Source organism: Rhincodon typus, chromosome 10 (assembly GCF_021869965.1).
Source record: "Rhincodon typus isolate 14 chromosome 10, sRhiTyp1.1, whole genome shotgun sequence".
Lineage (NCBI taxonomy): Eukaryota > Metazoa > Chordata > Chondrichthyes > Orectolobiformes > Rhincodontidae > Rhincodon > Rhincodon typus.
This window is the reverse complement of record NC_063341.1, coordinates 74,531,042-74,547,998: the sequence shown is the minus strand read 5'-3', so window position 1 is coordinate 74,547,998 and position 16,957 is coordinate 74,531,042. Positions and strand designations below refer to the sequence as shown.

Genomic DNA, 16,957 nt, shown 5'->3' with positions numbered 1-16,957 from the left:
CTTGGCCTGCTGGGTTCATCCAGCTCTACACCTTGTTATCTCAGATTTTCCAGCACCTGCAGTTCCTACTACCTCTAATATAACCCACCCTACTATTTTGCAAGTCCAGTTACTGGAAGAACTCTCTTTTGTCCATTGCAAGCACGCACTTAACAAGACAGTAGCGTACAGGCATATGTTCAATCATTGTGACTGGTGAGTTATCAGAATAGCTGGCCTCAAGCTTACAAAGGGGGCTGAGTTCAATTATACGCAAAGCTCTAGGCCAAAGGTGAGGTGTAGCACCACCCTCACCAAGAAAACCTCTTTCATTTTGTCTGTGGGCTTGAAATTTACTTTTAAAACTGGGCTGCAGAACAAGGGCTAACTATGACAGTGGGAATCTGGCTGGAATGAAGGCACTGCAGGAAGTGACCCCTGGGTAGCAATCAACCACAAGGAGAGATTCCAGAACGAGAACTGATTTTACGTACCTTGTCGCCTGATGATTGCTGTACTGAAACTCCCTTGGGTGAAGTTTGATTTCTGATGGTCGGAGTTGCCTGTTCCCACATGGTCAAGTGGGAATTTTGAGTATCATTCAAAATTACGTGGGCTGTTCTTTCCTTGCGGATGCTGAGGTCATTGACCAGGCTCATATTTGTTGCCCATGCTTAACTGGCCTGAATCTCTACTGTGCAGAAAGAGGCTATTCAGCTCATTGAGTCTGCATCAACCATCTGAAGAGTATCCCAACCAAACCCCATCACCCCACGTTATCGCCATAATCCGACATTTCCTATGGCAACCCACCTAGCCTGCTCATCCCTGGACACTATGGGCAATTTTCCATGGCCAAACCATCTAACCTGCACATCTTTGGACTGTGGCAGAAAACCCGCACAGTCCCAGGGAAGATGCGCAAAGTCCACACAGATGGTCGCCCGAGGTTGGAATCGAACTGAGGTCCCTGGTGCTGTGAGGTAGCAATGCTAACTACTGAGTCACCATGCCTAACATGGACCATTTCCAGAGGACAGTGAAGAGTTAACCACATTGTTGTGGACCCAGAGTTACACATAGGGGAAAGATGGCAGAGTTCCTTCCTTAAAGAACGATGCTCCCATCAGAGAAAAACCAGTAACAATCAGTAATACCTGGAAATGAACGCACTGGTCCACCAATTTGACATATGTAAGAGGGGTTGGACCATCATGTCCCATTTGTCAGCTTTACTGGTTTTCCCTGCGGGATAATGAACGAGTCTGGATTTGTTTTTTTGTGATCACTTTGGGATCTTGAGGAGTCAATGTTTCACATCCATGTTTTGTGCCTGTGAACTGCTTCACGTATGCTAAATTCAAGATATAGGTTTATGATAAAAATCTAATGAATGCAAGAAGCACCACATACCCAGGTCAAAAAGAAATGTCTCAACGTGCTTAATTTCTTTTAAAGTGTTCATTTTCTGCAAATTCTTTGTTGGGTCCTGTCTCACTGCCCAGTGGCATTTCTCAGAGATGTGAGTTAATCCCTTGATTGACAGGTGAAGGTGATGCACTTTAATCCTCCTGATGGATGGAGGCAAAGTAAATACTGCCAGTGGACTAAAATTCCTGCCAGTGCCTCTGATGTCAAACAGATCACAGGTCATCCCTTTATAGACATTTAACAGATGTGGGCTTGGTAACTGCTTAGGAGTTTCACTCATTCCTGTCACTGATTCCTCACTGCTCCTTCCTGCCAGAGTAACTCCCCCCCAGCACTGCTCCATCGTTCTTCCTCACCGTACTTACACATGGCAGTGTGTGAAATTTAAATTTAATCAGCGCACAAGCCTGGAAGATAAAGATGGACTCAGTCATACTGATCACGAATTCTTGTAAAGACCTATCTTGTTCACTTATGCCCTTTACAGAAGGAAGTTTGCAGTTCTCACACTATCTAGTTTATATGTGACTCCAAACCCATTGGTTGACTCTTAATTGTCAGCAAAATTGGCCTTATAAGACCTTCAGTTGTCTTCATCTTTACCACTACCTACTTCAAGATAATCGAGAACAGGCATTAAGTCCTGGGCTCCCCAGTGATGCTCACATGGGGCATAGCAGCGTGAATATAAAAACAGGAGTAAGCCTTTCAACCCCTCTAGCCTGTTCCACCGTTCAATGAGATCATGGCTGATCTGTGGCCTCACACTATTTCCCTGCCTCTGGCTCACCTCCCTCAGAACATTTGCGCAACGAAAATCTATCTGTCTCAGACATAAAATTAACAACTGATCCTGCATCCACTGCTGCTTGTGGAAGAGAGTGCCAAACATCTACCACCCTTTTGCTTCACATCCTGTGAATCAAGGACACAGTCACAGCTTTAGCTACATCTGAGGCAAAACCCAAAAAGTAAACCGGCATGTTTCGGAGCTAGCTTACCTACCCCTGGTCATTAAAAAGACAGCTGTACACAGCAAACCCTTTCTCTCAGAAGCTAGAATAGTGTAGGCATTACATATTGTATGGAATGTGGGTGTAGCATGCAGAATAGTGGAGGTGATTCAATGTCAAGTCCTCAGAAACATTACACTGACCTCCATAATTTCTACTTACAGTTTAGTACCAAAACCACGAGCAGGGTCCAGTTTCCAATGCTACCGATTCAGCATGTATATAATCGACCCAAATATGCATTTTGCGGGTCGGATTTCAAAAGATTTTATGTACAACCTGAACTCCAGTATAGATTTACAACAATGCCATAAGGGTTTATTGAAGACATTGTATAGTACGTATGTGCCATTTCCAGAGCAAGCTTTGATGACTTAATGCTGAATGATTCTAACACACAGCCTCAGGTGCAGTCTCAGCGTTGAAAATTGACTTTTCTATTGCTTTTGGGGTTGTTGTTGCCCTGACACTGAGATTCTCTGCCTTCATGGTAGTGGCTTTTAACTCAACCAAAGGGCCTGGATTAACCCGGGTTCGAAGCCCACCACAGCACATGGTGGAATTTGAATTCAATATAAATATCTGGAATTAAGAATCTAATGACGACCATGAATCTATTGTCGATTGTTGGAAAAACCCATCTTGTTCGCTAATGTCCTTTTTTGAAGGAAACAGCCATCCTTACCTGGTCTGGCCTACATGTGACTGCAGACTCACAGCAATGCGGTTGGCTCTGAACTGCCCTCTGGGCAACTAGGGATGGGTAATAAATGCTGCCTAGCCAGCGATGTCCTCATCCCATTAATGAATAAAGGAACATGAGCAAAGAAAACCTTGCGAGAATAAAGCCCTAACTTTGGAATGCAGAGAATCTATGACGCACAGATAGCTGCAAATCATTTGCGAGCAGCACCGGTACAAAGGTCAGTGAGCTCATCTATCAGTCAGGAACATGTTCTGGATATGGTCACACTATTTATGGCACCCAGCTGCTTTTGCTCCCCAACTCCCTGTCCCTTCAGTCATTGCTGATTTAAGATTCAGTTTGGAACTCCATGCGGATGGTCCTGACTTTGTGTTACAGTCAATAGATGTGAAGCTGGAAAAGCACAACTGGTCCGAGCAGCAGAAAAGTCAATGTTTCAACGCTTCCCTGCTCCTCGGATGCCGTCTGACCTGCTGTGCTTTTCCAGCTTCGCATCTATTGACTCTGGCTTCCAGCATCTGCAGTCCTTACAGTCTCCAAGTCAATGAATTTGTGTTAAATGGCTGACAGAGAGTCAGCAGCCCATTTTCACACACCTCATTGAATGGGGAGATCACCTGTTGACTTCAGTGCAGGTAAATATTGAGCGAGCTGAGCCGACAGGCCAAGCACATGCTACATTCTGTTTTACATGGCTGCACAAGGCCAAAATCTGGCCCATTGATTGCTCGTTTGGAAGTTCACTGCTGATTCAAACCAGAGAAAATTCCCAGGAGGAAATTACTGCAGAGCTCTGATGAACAGTCATCTAGACTCGAAATGTAAGCTTGCTTCCTCTTCACGGGTGCTAACTGACCCGCTGTGATTTCCAACAGTTTTTGTTTTCAGAGAAAATTCTGCCCCATCTATGACATCAAAGGAAAGGAGACATTCAAAAGACTGGAATCAGAATCTCTGAGGATATGACATGGAAGAAGTCAAGGTGTAAGGAAGGAGCTACAGGTGTCGCCTCTGCTGTTACAAATTTGGCCCCAACTCCTTCTCGTACTTCTGCTGGAGGAAATGGGATACATTAGCTTTTACTTATTCATCTCTCTTTTCAAGTCAGCTTCTAAATCAGTTTGACTACTCGATGAGGAATCTGTGCTCCCATGGTGAGGTACTGGCATAGTGGAACATCACTGGATGAGTCATTGTGAACCCCAGGTGAATGGCCTGGGAGCCATGGGGTTGAATCTCATTGTGGCAAATGGTGAAACTTAATGAACTGAATGAAAAATCTGTATCACAGCTAATTGTTAAAGACACCAACTGGTTTATTTAGCTAAGGATGGTTCCTATGGCACAGTGATGTGGAGGTGCCGGTGTTGGACTGGGGTACACAAAGTCAGAAGGCACACGACACTAGGTTATAGTTCGACAGGTTTATTTAAAATTACAGGCTTTCGGAGCGTTGTTCCTTCGTCAGGTGAATTGGAGGGAAGAGCACAGGCACAGAATACACAGGTGGAGAGATAATGGCAAGATAATTCCAGGTAATTAAGTGTGTCAACAGAGAAGTACAAATAATGTGAGTGGAATGTCAACAGACTGAAGAACAAGTCTTTGCAGTTAATCAAAAGTGTCAAATGGTGTGAGTAAAGTGTCAACAACTGAATAGCAAATGAAGGGATAACCTATGAACTGATTAATTAAGACAGAGTGATAATTACAAAAAGTAAAAAATAAGATGGTGCTAGAGACAAACTAAGTGTCTGGAAAAACATAACAAAAACCGAAAGAACTGTGGGTGCTGTAAATCAGGAACAAAAACAAAGTTGCTGGAAAAGTTCTGCAGGTCTGGCAGCATCTGTGAAGAAAGATACAGAGTTAAAGTTTCGGGTCCGGTGACCCTTCCTCAGGCTTGAGTTCTGTGGAAGGGTCACCGGATTCGAAACGTTAACTCTGTTTTTTCCTTCACAGATGCTGCCAGACCCTCTGAGCTTTTCCAGCATCTGTTGTTGTGACAAGAAAAACATGATAGGTATAAGAGTCGCATGCTGAGGGTCTAACCAAAGTAACAAGTAATCCAAAACTGTGCAAACTAATTAAGGTAGAGAGATCATAACAAGTAATCAAGGTGATGGTGTCAAAATCAAACAGAAAGTAAGATTTTACAAACACAGAACACTATGGTGGGGTTACATGTAGTGTGACAAGAACCCAAGATCACTGTTGAGGCCATCCTCCTGAGTACAGCCTCTCCTGGGTTCATACCTGAACAGATTGGTATGGAAAATATCTCCTTCTTAAGGGAAGAAACTTTGTTAACTTCACATTACATGCCCTGTACGTGACTCCAGACCTACAGCAATGTGGTTGACTCTTACCTTCTGAAATGACATTGCAAACCACTCAGTTCATGGGCAATTAGGGTTGGGTGATAAATGCTGGCCTAACCAGAGACATATAAATCCCATGAATGAATAAAAAAAAACACAGAAGAAGAATGCCATAAAATTATTTTTTGCAGCTCCTCCCGTCTTGTGTTTAGCTTACGTGTCACTTCTAAGTTTACACAGCACCTATTTTTGAACGCTGGGATCACATATCATGACCTCCATGTGTCTGGGGCACCTCCCCCTGTTTATGTAGCTCCCATAAATACAGCAGACCTCACCCATTACACCTCACAACTCCTTCAGGATTTTAGCACTCTTATCCCATCTGGTACAGGTGTCCTGTAGGCACTTAAAGCCTTACATTGTCTTCAGAACACATGCTTCACTGACCCCCACATGTTACAGATTCCTCAGACAAAACCAGTGCATCGGAATGTGCTCATGGTCTCAAATTTGTGGGAAAGAACTGATGTGAATGGCTCACAAAACACATCTGCTATTGAAGTTCTCCCCAAAAGGGCCCTGACAGAATCTGTCTGGGCTTTACCTGTTACATATCTGTCTGAATCACTTCATTTCTGTGGAAACACAAATATTTTATCCTTTCGTTGTTCCCTGATCCAACTCTCTTTTAATGTTGAACAGCATCATTTCTGGCTGTATCTTAACTCGGATCAGCCATGATCCAACTGAATGGTGCAGCAGGCTCAAAGGGCCGAATGGCCTCCCTCCTGTTCCTATTTCTGAAAGTCTTCATAGAATCATTCCTTACCCAAGACATACCAACAGATTTAAGAACAGCTTCTTCCCTGTTGTTATCAGACTTATGAACAGATCTTTCATATATTAGAGTTGGTCTTTCTCTGCACCTTCTCTGCAGCTGTAACACCATATTCTGCATTCTGTTCTACTACCCAATGTACTTATGTAAGGTGTGATTTGTTTGGCTAACACACAAAACAATACTTTTCACTCTATCTCAGTACAAGACGATAATAAATCAAAACAAATCCTTCAGCTCATCACGTCTTTGCATCATCACATCTTACTGCCTACACTAGTCCCACTTTCCTGCACTCGGCCCATTGTCTTTAATGGTATGACACTTCAAGGGCTCATCCAAGAACTTTCTGAAGGTTATGAAGTTTCCAGTTTCAACTCCCCTCCCAGGCAGTGCATTCCAGACTCTGACCACCCTCTGGGTTAAAAAGCTTTTCCTCAAATCCCCTCTGAACCTCTTCTATTCCACTTTAAGATTATGCTGTCTTGTTATTGAAGTTTTGTCTTACGGTTGTAAAAGGCCTTGTGCACTTATTACTCTGTGCTAATTCACCTGCCTCAGTTTCCAGTCTGGTAATATCAGCATAATAAAATTCTCATTTTTTTAATCTTCATTTTCTTCTCACAACGTACATTTTTATCTAGCCTTGCACTGTCAACAAATTTGGATATACAACTCACTGTATGTCTCTTCATGTTGCACCTTTTGACCTCCTTATAATGATAGCTCCTTCTAAATTCACAACCTGTACCAGTTGGAAGGACATGATGTAGAGGCGCCAGTGTTGGACGGGGGTGGACAAGGTCAGAAATCACACGACACCAGGTTATAGTCCAACAGGTTTATTTGAAATCACAAGCTTTCAGAGTGCTGCCCCTTCATCAGCTGAAGTCTTCACTGATGAAGGGACACTGTTTTGAAAGCTTGTGATTTCAAATAAACCTGTTTGATATAACCTAGTGTAATGTGACTTCTGACTTAGAGGACAAATGCAGTAGATACTTGGAAACACCACTGCCTGCAAGTTTCCATTCAAGCCATACACTATTTGGATTTGGAAATATAATGTTGTTCCTTCACTGATTTTCCAGTGACTTGCTCCCATTCTTCTCTCCTGAAGCATGGAGCTGTCAAACTTGCTCGCTTTTGAGATATGCTGGTCTGGTTACAAGAATGTATGTACCCGCTGTCTTGCAACAAATATATATTTTAGATAATACATAGTTATATCATTCAGCACTTTGGCATTTATTTTGATTTATTTACTTAATGTGAACCTTGTTGTCATATGGTAACCCGCATGGATCCTAGCTCTGCCTGTCCTGTCATGGGATTATTTGGGAGCACCCCTTGGTCAAATCCTTCTCAGGCTCACTCTTTCACATCTTTTTCCTGGCATGTTGATGACTGCTCACAGAAAGCTTTTCTTTTACATCAATTCTCCTCCTAATTTTCACATTTCCCTCACCTTCACATGATCGTTTTATGACTTTTCATTTCCTTTCATCAATTCCTTCATCACCACTTCTGAAGATGCGCGACTGTCATCCCACTGATTCTTACTTTGCTGTACTTTGTCACACTGTCCTTCCTGTGCTGGCCTACTCTATTCTCCCAGTTTCTCCATCTCTGTTTCATGTCCATATACCACCTTGCAGGCATGGGTTCTGCTGTATCTTCCTGTTCTCTTAAACAATTATTCCCCTCCATGGTTGTTGACAGGGCTCTTGACCATCTCCCCTTCATCTCCCACACTTGTGCTATCACTTACCCACTTCACTATTTTAGTCTGGCACTTTGCTGACTTCTTGACACAGAACTGAGTTCAGCGCTTTGATATCATGGCCCCTGTTTCCAATTTTTGGGACAGCAGCTGTTGCTGACGTGTCTACTATTCCCATCTCACCTCAGTGAGACCCAGACTTTCTTTCTTACTTGTCCAACAGTGATCGCGTCGCAGTCTCCTTCCTTTTCGTCACTTCATCTCTCTGCCTTCCATGTTATTTCAAACCATCCACTGTTTCCCTGCAGTGGCATAGTTGCTCAGTGGTTAGCACTGCTGCCTCACAGCGCCAGGGACCTGGGTTCAAATCCACCCTCAGATGACTGAGTGGAATTTGCACATTTTCCCCGTGGGCGTGGGTATCTTCTGGATATGCTGGTTTCCTCCTGCAGCTGAAAGATGTGCAGGATTGGCCGTGCTAAATTGCCCAGAGTACCCAGGGCTGTGCAAACTCGGTGGATTAACCATGGGAACTGCAGATTTTCTTGATCAGATGGGCCAGCGGGCTGAGGAGTGGCAGATGGAGTTTAATTTAGACAAATGTGATATGCTGCATTTTGGAAAGGTAAATCAGGGCAGGACTTATACACTTCATGGTAAGGTCCTGGGGAGTGCTCCTGAACAAAGAGACCTTGGACTGCAGGTTCTTAGTTCCTTGAAAGTGGATTTGCAGATAGATAGGATAATGAAGAAGGCGCTTGGTACGCTTGCCTTTTTTGGTCAGTGCATTGAGTGCAAGAGTTGGGAGATCATGTTGCGGCTGTACCAGACATTGGTTAGGCTCCTTTTGGAATACTGCATGCAATTCTGGTCTCCCTGCTATGGGAATAAGGTTGTGGAACTTGAAAGGGTTCAGAAAAGTTTTACAATGATGTTGCCAAGGTTTGAGGATTTGATTTATGGGGAGAGGCTGAATAGGCTGGAGCTATTTTCCCTGGAGCGTCGGAGGCTGCGGGGTGACCTTATCGAGGTTTATAAAATCATGAGGGGCTTGGATACGGTAAATAGACAAGGTCTTTTCCTGGAGTAGGGGAGTCCAGAACTAGAGGGCATAGGTTTATGGTGAGAGGGGAAAGATTTAAAAGGAACCTAGAGGACAACTTTTTCACACAGAGGGTGGTGCTTGTATGGAATGAGCTGCCAGAGGAAGTGGTGGAGGTTGGTACAATTACAACATTTAAAAAGCATCTGGATGGGTATTTGAGTAGGAAGGGTTTAGAGGGAAATGGGCCAAATGCTGGCAAATGGGACTAGTTTAATTTAGAATATCTGGTCGGCATGGACGAGTTGGACTGAAGGGTCTGTTTGTGAAGTATATCTCTATGACTCTATTTATAGGGACAGGGTAGGTCTGGGTGGGATGCGCTTCGGAGGACTTGATGGGGCGAGTGGCCTGCTTCCACACTGTTTTATGGTACCGGAGCCTACATTTTATAAACCCATTGGATATAGACGGTGAATAAATGGGGGAATTAAAATAACAAAACAGACACTGAACACGTTGAGCGGGTTCAGAGAGTGTCTGCAGAGAGAGAAAACGAGTTAGCATCTCATGTTCAGAGTGCTCTGTCCTAAATGGAAAAGATTGGAGGTGTAACAGATTTTAAGGAAGTGGAGAAGGTGGAGAGACTATTTTTGAGAATGATTCTGGGGATAAGCAGCCTAGGTCACGAGGATGAATTTGAAAAGCCAGCCCTGTTCTCTTTGGAGAAATGATTTGATGAAGATTTTCAAAGTCACAAGTTGTCTGGAGGGAACAGATAGGGGAGAAACTCTTGCCATTGGCAATTGGATCAGGAGCTAGAGGTCACCAACTGGCAAAAGAAGCAATGGTGAAAGGATTTTCCTTTCAACCAAGTCGGTGGTTAGGGTTGGGAATACAGTGGCAGAAAGCGCACATGGTGGAGGCAGGTTCGATCACGGCTGACAAAAAGAAGCGATGTGTGGAATCCTTGTGGAAACGATTTTCCAGGGAAATGGGTGAAAGGGAATGGCAGAGTTGGTTTTACACTGAACAGAAATAGACAGGGCAGGCCAAATGGCCTCCTTTCGTTCTGTAACCATCCTATTTTTCTCAGTCAGGCAACAACGAGGGGCAAGAAAAAAGAATCATAGAATCCCTACAATGTGGAAAGAGGCCATTGGGTCCATTCAGTCCATGCCAACCCTCTGAAGAGCATCTGACCCAACCCCACAAACTATCCCTGTAATCTCATATTTTTAAACCATAGCTAATCCATGTCCTGGACATTATGGGCAATTTAGCGTGGCCAGTCCATCGAACATGCAATTCTTTGGACTACCTGGAGGAAATCAGGCAGACACAGGGAAAACATGCAAACTCCACACAGTTGCCCGAGGATGAAATTGGATCTGGGTCCCTGGTGCTGTGAGGCAAGTACTAACCACTGAGCTACCGCTGATTAAAATGTGCATGCTGGTTCTGTAGTGTGCCTATGTTTCATATTGCTGCAGCCAACAGATCTCAGTGTTGTGTGATTTGATGACTTGCGCAAATATTAGGCAAAACATTTTTAAACACAATAAAATCTGTTCCAGAGGATTGGACCAAACAAAATTCAAATGAGACAAAACAAAGTAGCAGAATAAAAAATTGCCGCTGATGTTTTGAGGGGCTAATTGGCTCCAACTCCACCCTTTTACAAGTGACATTCTCCACAATTCACTGGGCTGGCTGAAATGATTTGAATGTTCTCTCTCTCTCTCCTCCTGCAAACCATCTTGCCTACCTTCTAAAATTGGTAGCGTCATCAAAATTTGATGCTCTGCTTGCAATGTTCTCATCTAGCAAATTAATAAACATTAGAAACAGCAAGAGTCTCCAAATGAATCCCTAATGGGTTTATCTGGTCATTGACATCTAACATAAACCAATAACAGCCCCTCTGTTTCCTATTAATTATCCAATTTGCAACATCCTCCATGATCCCATGAATTCCATGTCAGTTGTAGGCATTTTACAAGAGACCTTATCAAATGCCTTTTAAAAGTCTAGATATCCACAACGTTGCCCTTAACCACTAACTTAGTTATGTACGTTAAACATGCTGATAAATTTGTACAGCCTGACCTGGCTTTCATGAACTCATGTTGACTTTGATTCATTGCCCTTTATTCTTACTAAATGCTTTCGAATTGCTTCCTTTATAATAGATTCCAGCAATTTCCCACTGCAGATGTCAAGCTAACTGGGTTATAATTCCCAAGATCATGCTTGCAACCTTTGTTAAAGATGGGAATTACACTAGCTGTTATTTGCTCTTTTGGTACCGCCCTGTGTTTAACGAGCTCAGCAGATTTTCCCTCCTCAGCACCAGTGAGTTTTACTGAATTTCTGTTATATTTAAATACTCTTGGATGTATTCCATCTGCATCTGGCATTCTGAAAATCTGCAACTGCTCACTTTTCTAAATGATGCTTTCGTTACTTGGCAACTGAGCTTGAGATGCCCTCAGTTGGTCACAGGTTTGGGGAAACAGTGCTCAACAGCTTCTACAGTAATGATATCTACTCAAAACACTGCCGCGGAGTGAAAATGCCATGATAGCTTGGTGGTTATGCGAACAAACTGCAATGAGGTCACAAATTCAAAAAGATTGAAGGCTCTCCTCCCAGAGTACTGAACTCTGAAGCAAACTGGAATGAAGGGGGTTGGCATTTTTTAGGACAATTGCCAAACTGACAATGTGCAATTCAGAAAAAAGAAGGAGAAGTTATTTTGTGGGATCTTGCTGTATGAAGATGGCTGCCATATTTGTTGACAATGACAGGTGCCACCACACATCAAAGTAAGCCATTATGTGCAAGGTGCTTTTAGTCAGTTCTGTCAGAGCACTATCCTTGCCTCTGTCACAGTTACGAGACTTTGTTCTTTAATCTTTCCTGTACTTTAAACATCCCCTAAGGTGCTTTCATTATTTCCTTTGATGTCCACTACAATTACTTCTTTTATTCTTCTCACACATCACCAGTTATTTCAATGATGTTGCTCTCTGCAACTTCCCATTCATTCCTCATATTGAGTGAATTGATTTTGCGCTTTCTGGTGATTGCTCTGTCTGTTCCCAGAGATTTATTGGATACATATCCATACCGCAGTAAATGCAAATATGGTCTTCCAAACTGGCCGCCCGCACATCCGCGAGGTGGCCTGGTGTCAGCTACTGTTGACGCCGGCACGACCTGAACTCAACTTGTCTGTGACACACACCATCGTTATGGCGCTCCATGATCAAGGCGCACACTGGGTAAAAATTTGCCAGTAGTTGTTACGGAACCTACACCCCAAAGTGCAATCCAGCACCAGGAGAGAAGAGAATTAAAATAAAGAAATTGACCTTATGCAGTACCTTTCATGACCTCACAAAATCCCAAAGCATCTTCCAGCTCGTGCAGTCACCACTGTAAAGTAAGAAATTCCCTGTATCACTGAAGTGTTGTGGGCGAGTAGGAGGCCATTCAGCCTGTACTGGCTCTTCAAGACTCTACCTTGTATTAATCTCCTGCCTTCTCCCCATCTCCCTGCACACCATTTCCACCCAAATAGCCATCCAATGCCCTCTTGAAAGCCTCAATTGAACCTTTTTTCTAATTCATTCACGGGATGAGGGCCTTGCTGGCCAGGCAGCATTTATTGCCCATCCCTAATAGCCCAGAGAGCAGTTAAGAGTGAGCCACATTGCTGTGGGTCTGGAGTCACATGCAGGCCAGACCAGGTAAGGATGGGTTTCCTTCCCTCAAGGAATTAGTGAACCAGATGGGTTTTTTCTGACAATCGACAGTGGATTCACGGTCATCACTAGATTCTTAATTCCAGATATTTATTGAAAGCAAATTCCACCGTCTGCCGTGGTGGGATTCAAACCCGGGTCCCCAGAACGTTATCTGGGTCTCTGGTTTAACAGTCCAGCGATAATACCACGAGGCCATCGCCTCCCCTTTATCACCTCCCTCCATCACGCTTCCAGGCAGTGCATTCCACAGCCTAAGTTTTTTCTCACACCATCCTTGCTTCTTTCACACATCACTTGAAATCTATACCCTCTTGTCCTTGTTCCTATATGAATGGGAACAGCTTCTCTTTTCTCTACTTTGTCCAGCCCGCTCATGATTTTGAAAACTCCTACCAAATCTCTCCTAGCCTTCTTCTCTTCAAGGAGAACAGTCCCAACTTCTTCAAGGATAGTAGGAACTGCAGATGCTGGAGAATCTGGGATAACAAGGTGTAGAGCTGGATGAACACAGCAGGCCAAGCAGCATCATAGGAGCAGGAAGGCTGACGTTTCGGGCCTAGACCCTTCTTCAGAAATGCCATCCAACTTCTTCAATCTATCCTGGTAGCTGAAGTTCCTCAGTCCAGGAACCATTCTGTAAATTGCTTCCACACTCTGTCCTATGCATCCGCAGCAACTTGTGCAAAAGGAAGATCCCACGAACAGCAATTCAATAAAGACTAAATCATTCTATTCGGGCAATTATTCGTCCAAGGAATAAATTTTGGTGAGGACATCAAGTAGGATGCCTGTGTTCTCACTCAGGGGTGGTGATGGACTTGTGGCATTATCGCTAGATTTCAGTAATAAAAGAAGTGCTCAGGGGACCCAGGTCCAAATCCTACACGGGTGGGACTGAATTAGCTTTTGGAGGCAAAAAGTTTTGTTGAATGATGACCGTTCGGGGATTGCTGGCTAAATCCTAATCTGGCTGACGTGAGATTTATTGAAGGAAAAAACAGAGTTAACGTTTCGGGTCCGTTAACTCTGTTTTTTCCTTCACAGATGTTGCCAGACCTGCTGAGCTTTTCCAGCAACTTCTGTTTTTGTTCCTGATTTACAGCATCCGTAGTTCTTTCAGTTTTTTTATTTCTTTTTAATGTCAGATTCATTGTTAGACAATTAATCCAGAGAGCCAAGTCATGTTCTGGGGCATTAGGTTTGAACCCCAACATGGCAGATGGTGGAATCTGAACTCAATGTTAAGAAACTCTAATGATGACCATGAAACTGTTGCCAATTGTTGGAAAAACCCATCTGGTTCACTAATGTCCTCCAGGGAAGGAAACTGCCATCCTTACCTGGTCTGGCCCACATGTGACTCCAGACCCACTGAGCCAGTAGGAATGGGCAATAAATGCTGGCCTAGCCAGTGATACCCACATCCCCTGAACAAATGAATAAAAACAGTTCCTCAATGAGCCTGATACCTTAATGCTTCGCAAGCTGTTGTTTAAAACGGGACTGTCCATGTTTAGAAATGCATCTTTTGAACATAAAGACAGTGCCATCCCATTGCAGGGCATCATCATATCACTGGTCGAGGATGATGTTTTTGTGAAAAGATACAGATATCCACCCTGTCCTTCCCCCAAGTGCAGCAAAAAAAAAATCTTTTCACGGCAGTGATGTGTCTCTCTGTCTGTTTCTCATTCTCTTCATGCCTCGGCACATGTACCAACATTTGCTGTGTGCTCCATTCTTTCATAGGCCCCTATCTGGGTTTGCTTCAGCTGCACTCCGCAACCCCCCCATCTCCCTCCCCAAGACCTGATATTCCTTTGATGTTTTGCTGCTCAGCTATACTGTTTTGGCAGATTTCCAGCCACCCACCTTCAGCTCTGAATCAACAACAGGCATCTCCCCGCATCCCCCTTGCTGTGTAAATTAGCAGGGGAGAAAAAAACTGGAATCAATGATGAAGACCAGAAGATGTAAGAGATAGGCCATTCAGCCCATTGAGTCTGCTCTGCCATTCAATGAGATCACGGCTCATCCTCCACTCCACTTTCCTGCCTCTTCCCCATAACTCTTATTGATTAAAAATCATCAGTCCTGATGAAGGGTATAAACCCGAAACGTCAACTTCCCTGTTCCTCCAAAGCTGCCTGACCTGCTGCACTCTTCCAGATCCCCACTGTGTTATCTCTAACTCCAGCATCTGCAGTTCTTGCTATCTCCTTGACTAAAAATCTGTCTATTTCAGCCTTTAATATGCTGAATGACCCAGCCTTGGCAGACCTCTGCGGTAAAGAATTCCACAGTTTCACTACCCTGTGGGAGAGAAATTCTTCCTCATCTGTGTCTTAAATGTGCAACCCCTTATTTTGAGATTATTCCCTCCAGCCCTAGACTCTTCCACAAGGGATTTCCCATGACCAATCCACCTAACCTGCACATCTTTGGATTGTGGGAGGAAACCAGAGCACCCGGAGGAAACCCGCACAGACATATAGGGAGAATGTGCAAACTCCACACAGACAGTTGCCCGAGGGTGGGCTTGAACCTGGGTCCCTGGTGCTGTGAGCTAACCACTGTGCCACCGGTGTGATAAGCTGTTGGAAGTCCTGTCACCAGGGCAGTAGCTATGGATTGAGTTTGGAAACGCAAAATGCCCAAACTGCTGTAACATTTGTGCAGGCTCTGAATTCCACACAATCCAGAGCGTATTTGCTGCATGGGTCAATCAGAAACAAGCCTCCTCCCCCATTCCTGTTGGTGAGCTGTACCCACTGCATGTACATTATGCCAGAGGTGGGAAGAAAACCCTGTATTTTCATACAACATCGCATTAAAAAAAAGTGATATCATGCTTCGTTGTGACAGAATACATGACATTGCCTTCATGGTTAAAAGACTTTTTAAAAATGATGGAAAGTCTCCATTTAACAAGAAGCTCTGAAGTGTTGAACACAGGCACTGATCTGATCCATCAGTGGTGATGGATTATGTGCAGGCGATGGCCTAGTGGTATTACCGCTGGGCTGTTAATCCAGAGATCCAGATAATTTTCAGGGGACCTGGGTTCAAATCCCACCACGGCAGATGGTGGAAACTGAATTCGATACAATATCTGGAATTAAGAGTCTAATGATGACCATGAATCCATTGTCAATTGTTGGGAAAACCCATCTGGTTCACTAATGTCCTTTAGGGAAGGAAACTCCCATCCTTACCTGGTCTGAGCGACAAGTGACTCCAGACCCACAGCATTGTGCTTGACTCTTAACTGCCCTCTGGGCAATTAGGGATGGGCAATAAATGCTGCCTAGCCAGCGATGCCCTCATCCCATGAATGAATGAAGAAAAAAAAAAATCAGATTGTTCTCGAGCATGGGACCCAGGGAAATGAGTCCTGTCAGTGTAACCTGGGTGGGTTATGGACCACATCAGTGGCAAGGACTCTGACCACTGAACTCAACACCCTGTCACCACTGGCTGCTTTTCCAGAAGGTCCTCATAACAACCCAGCAAGGTTATGTCAACAGGACCTCCTTCCCTGAAAACAACAACAGGAATGGCAATGTTGTGGGCCATTGTCCAAACTCCTCATTGAGTCCCACACCATGCTGACTTGGCACGCCTCCTGGAACTCCACCATCCTCCCTGGGCCCCATGCTTGAGAACGCTCTGATACACACCAACCAGCATGGAAATAACCATCACCACAGAGTCAGGAGATGGCTCAGCACCATCCTCTCAGGGCAACTGAGAGGAGATTTGATCAAAGTTTTCCAAAATGTGAGAGGCCATCATCGAGTTGGGGCAGGAAGAATCTGTTCCTGGCTATCGGAGTTGAATGCAGAAAGCTTGAGGGAGGGAGTATCCTCCACATCTTGGTTCAGCGAAACATGGAGCAGAGGAAGTTACAGAGCAATGTTGCAGCATGAGCATGTAAGATTAATTTCTGATTACTCCTGCAGAAAGCTGACTGAATGGACTTCTGTTATTTCTCTCCTCTAGTGACAGCACATGCTTTGACTGATATTTTCCACTGATAAAAGGGACCCCTTCCATCTAAAAGGACAAGGTCAGTAGATACATGGGAACAGCAACCCACCACCCACCAGCAACCCCGCCTCCCCCCCC

At 44.2% G+C, this 16,957-nt stretch overlaps 1 protein-coding gene across 1 annotated transcript in view; it reads right to left on the bottom strand.

Annotated features, from left to right (window-relative positions):
* adgrl2a (adhesion G protein-coupled receptor L2a) overlaps window positions 1-16,957 on the bottom strand; it is a 272,885-nt gene that overhangs the window by 165,366 nt on the left and 90,562 nt on the right. The window lies entirely within an intron of this gene.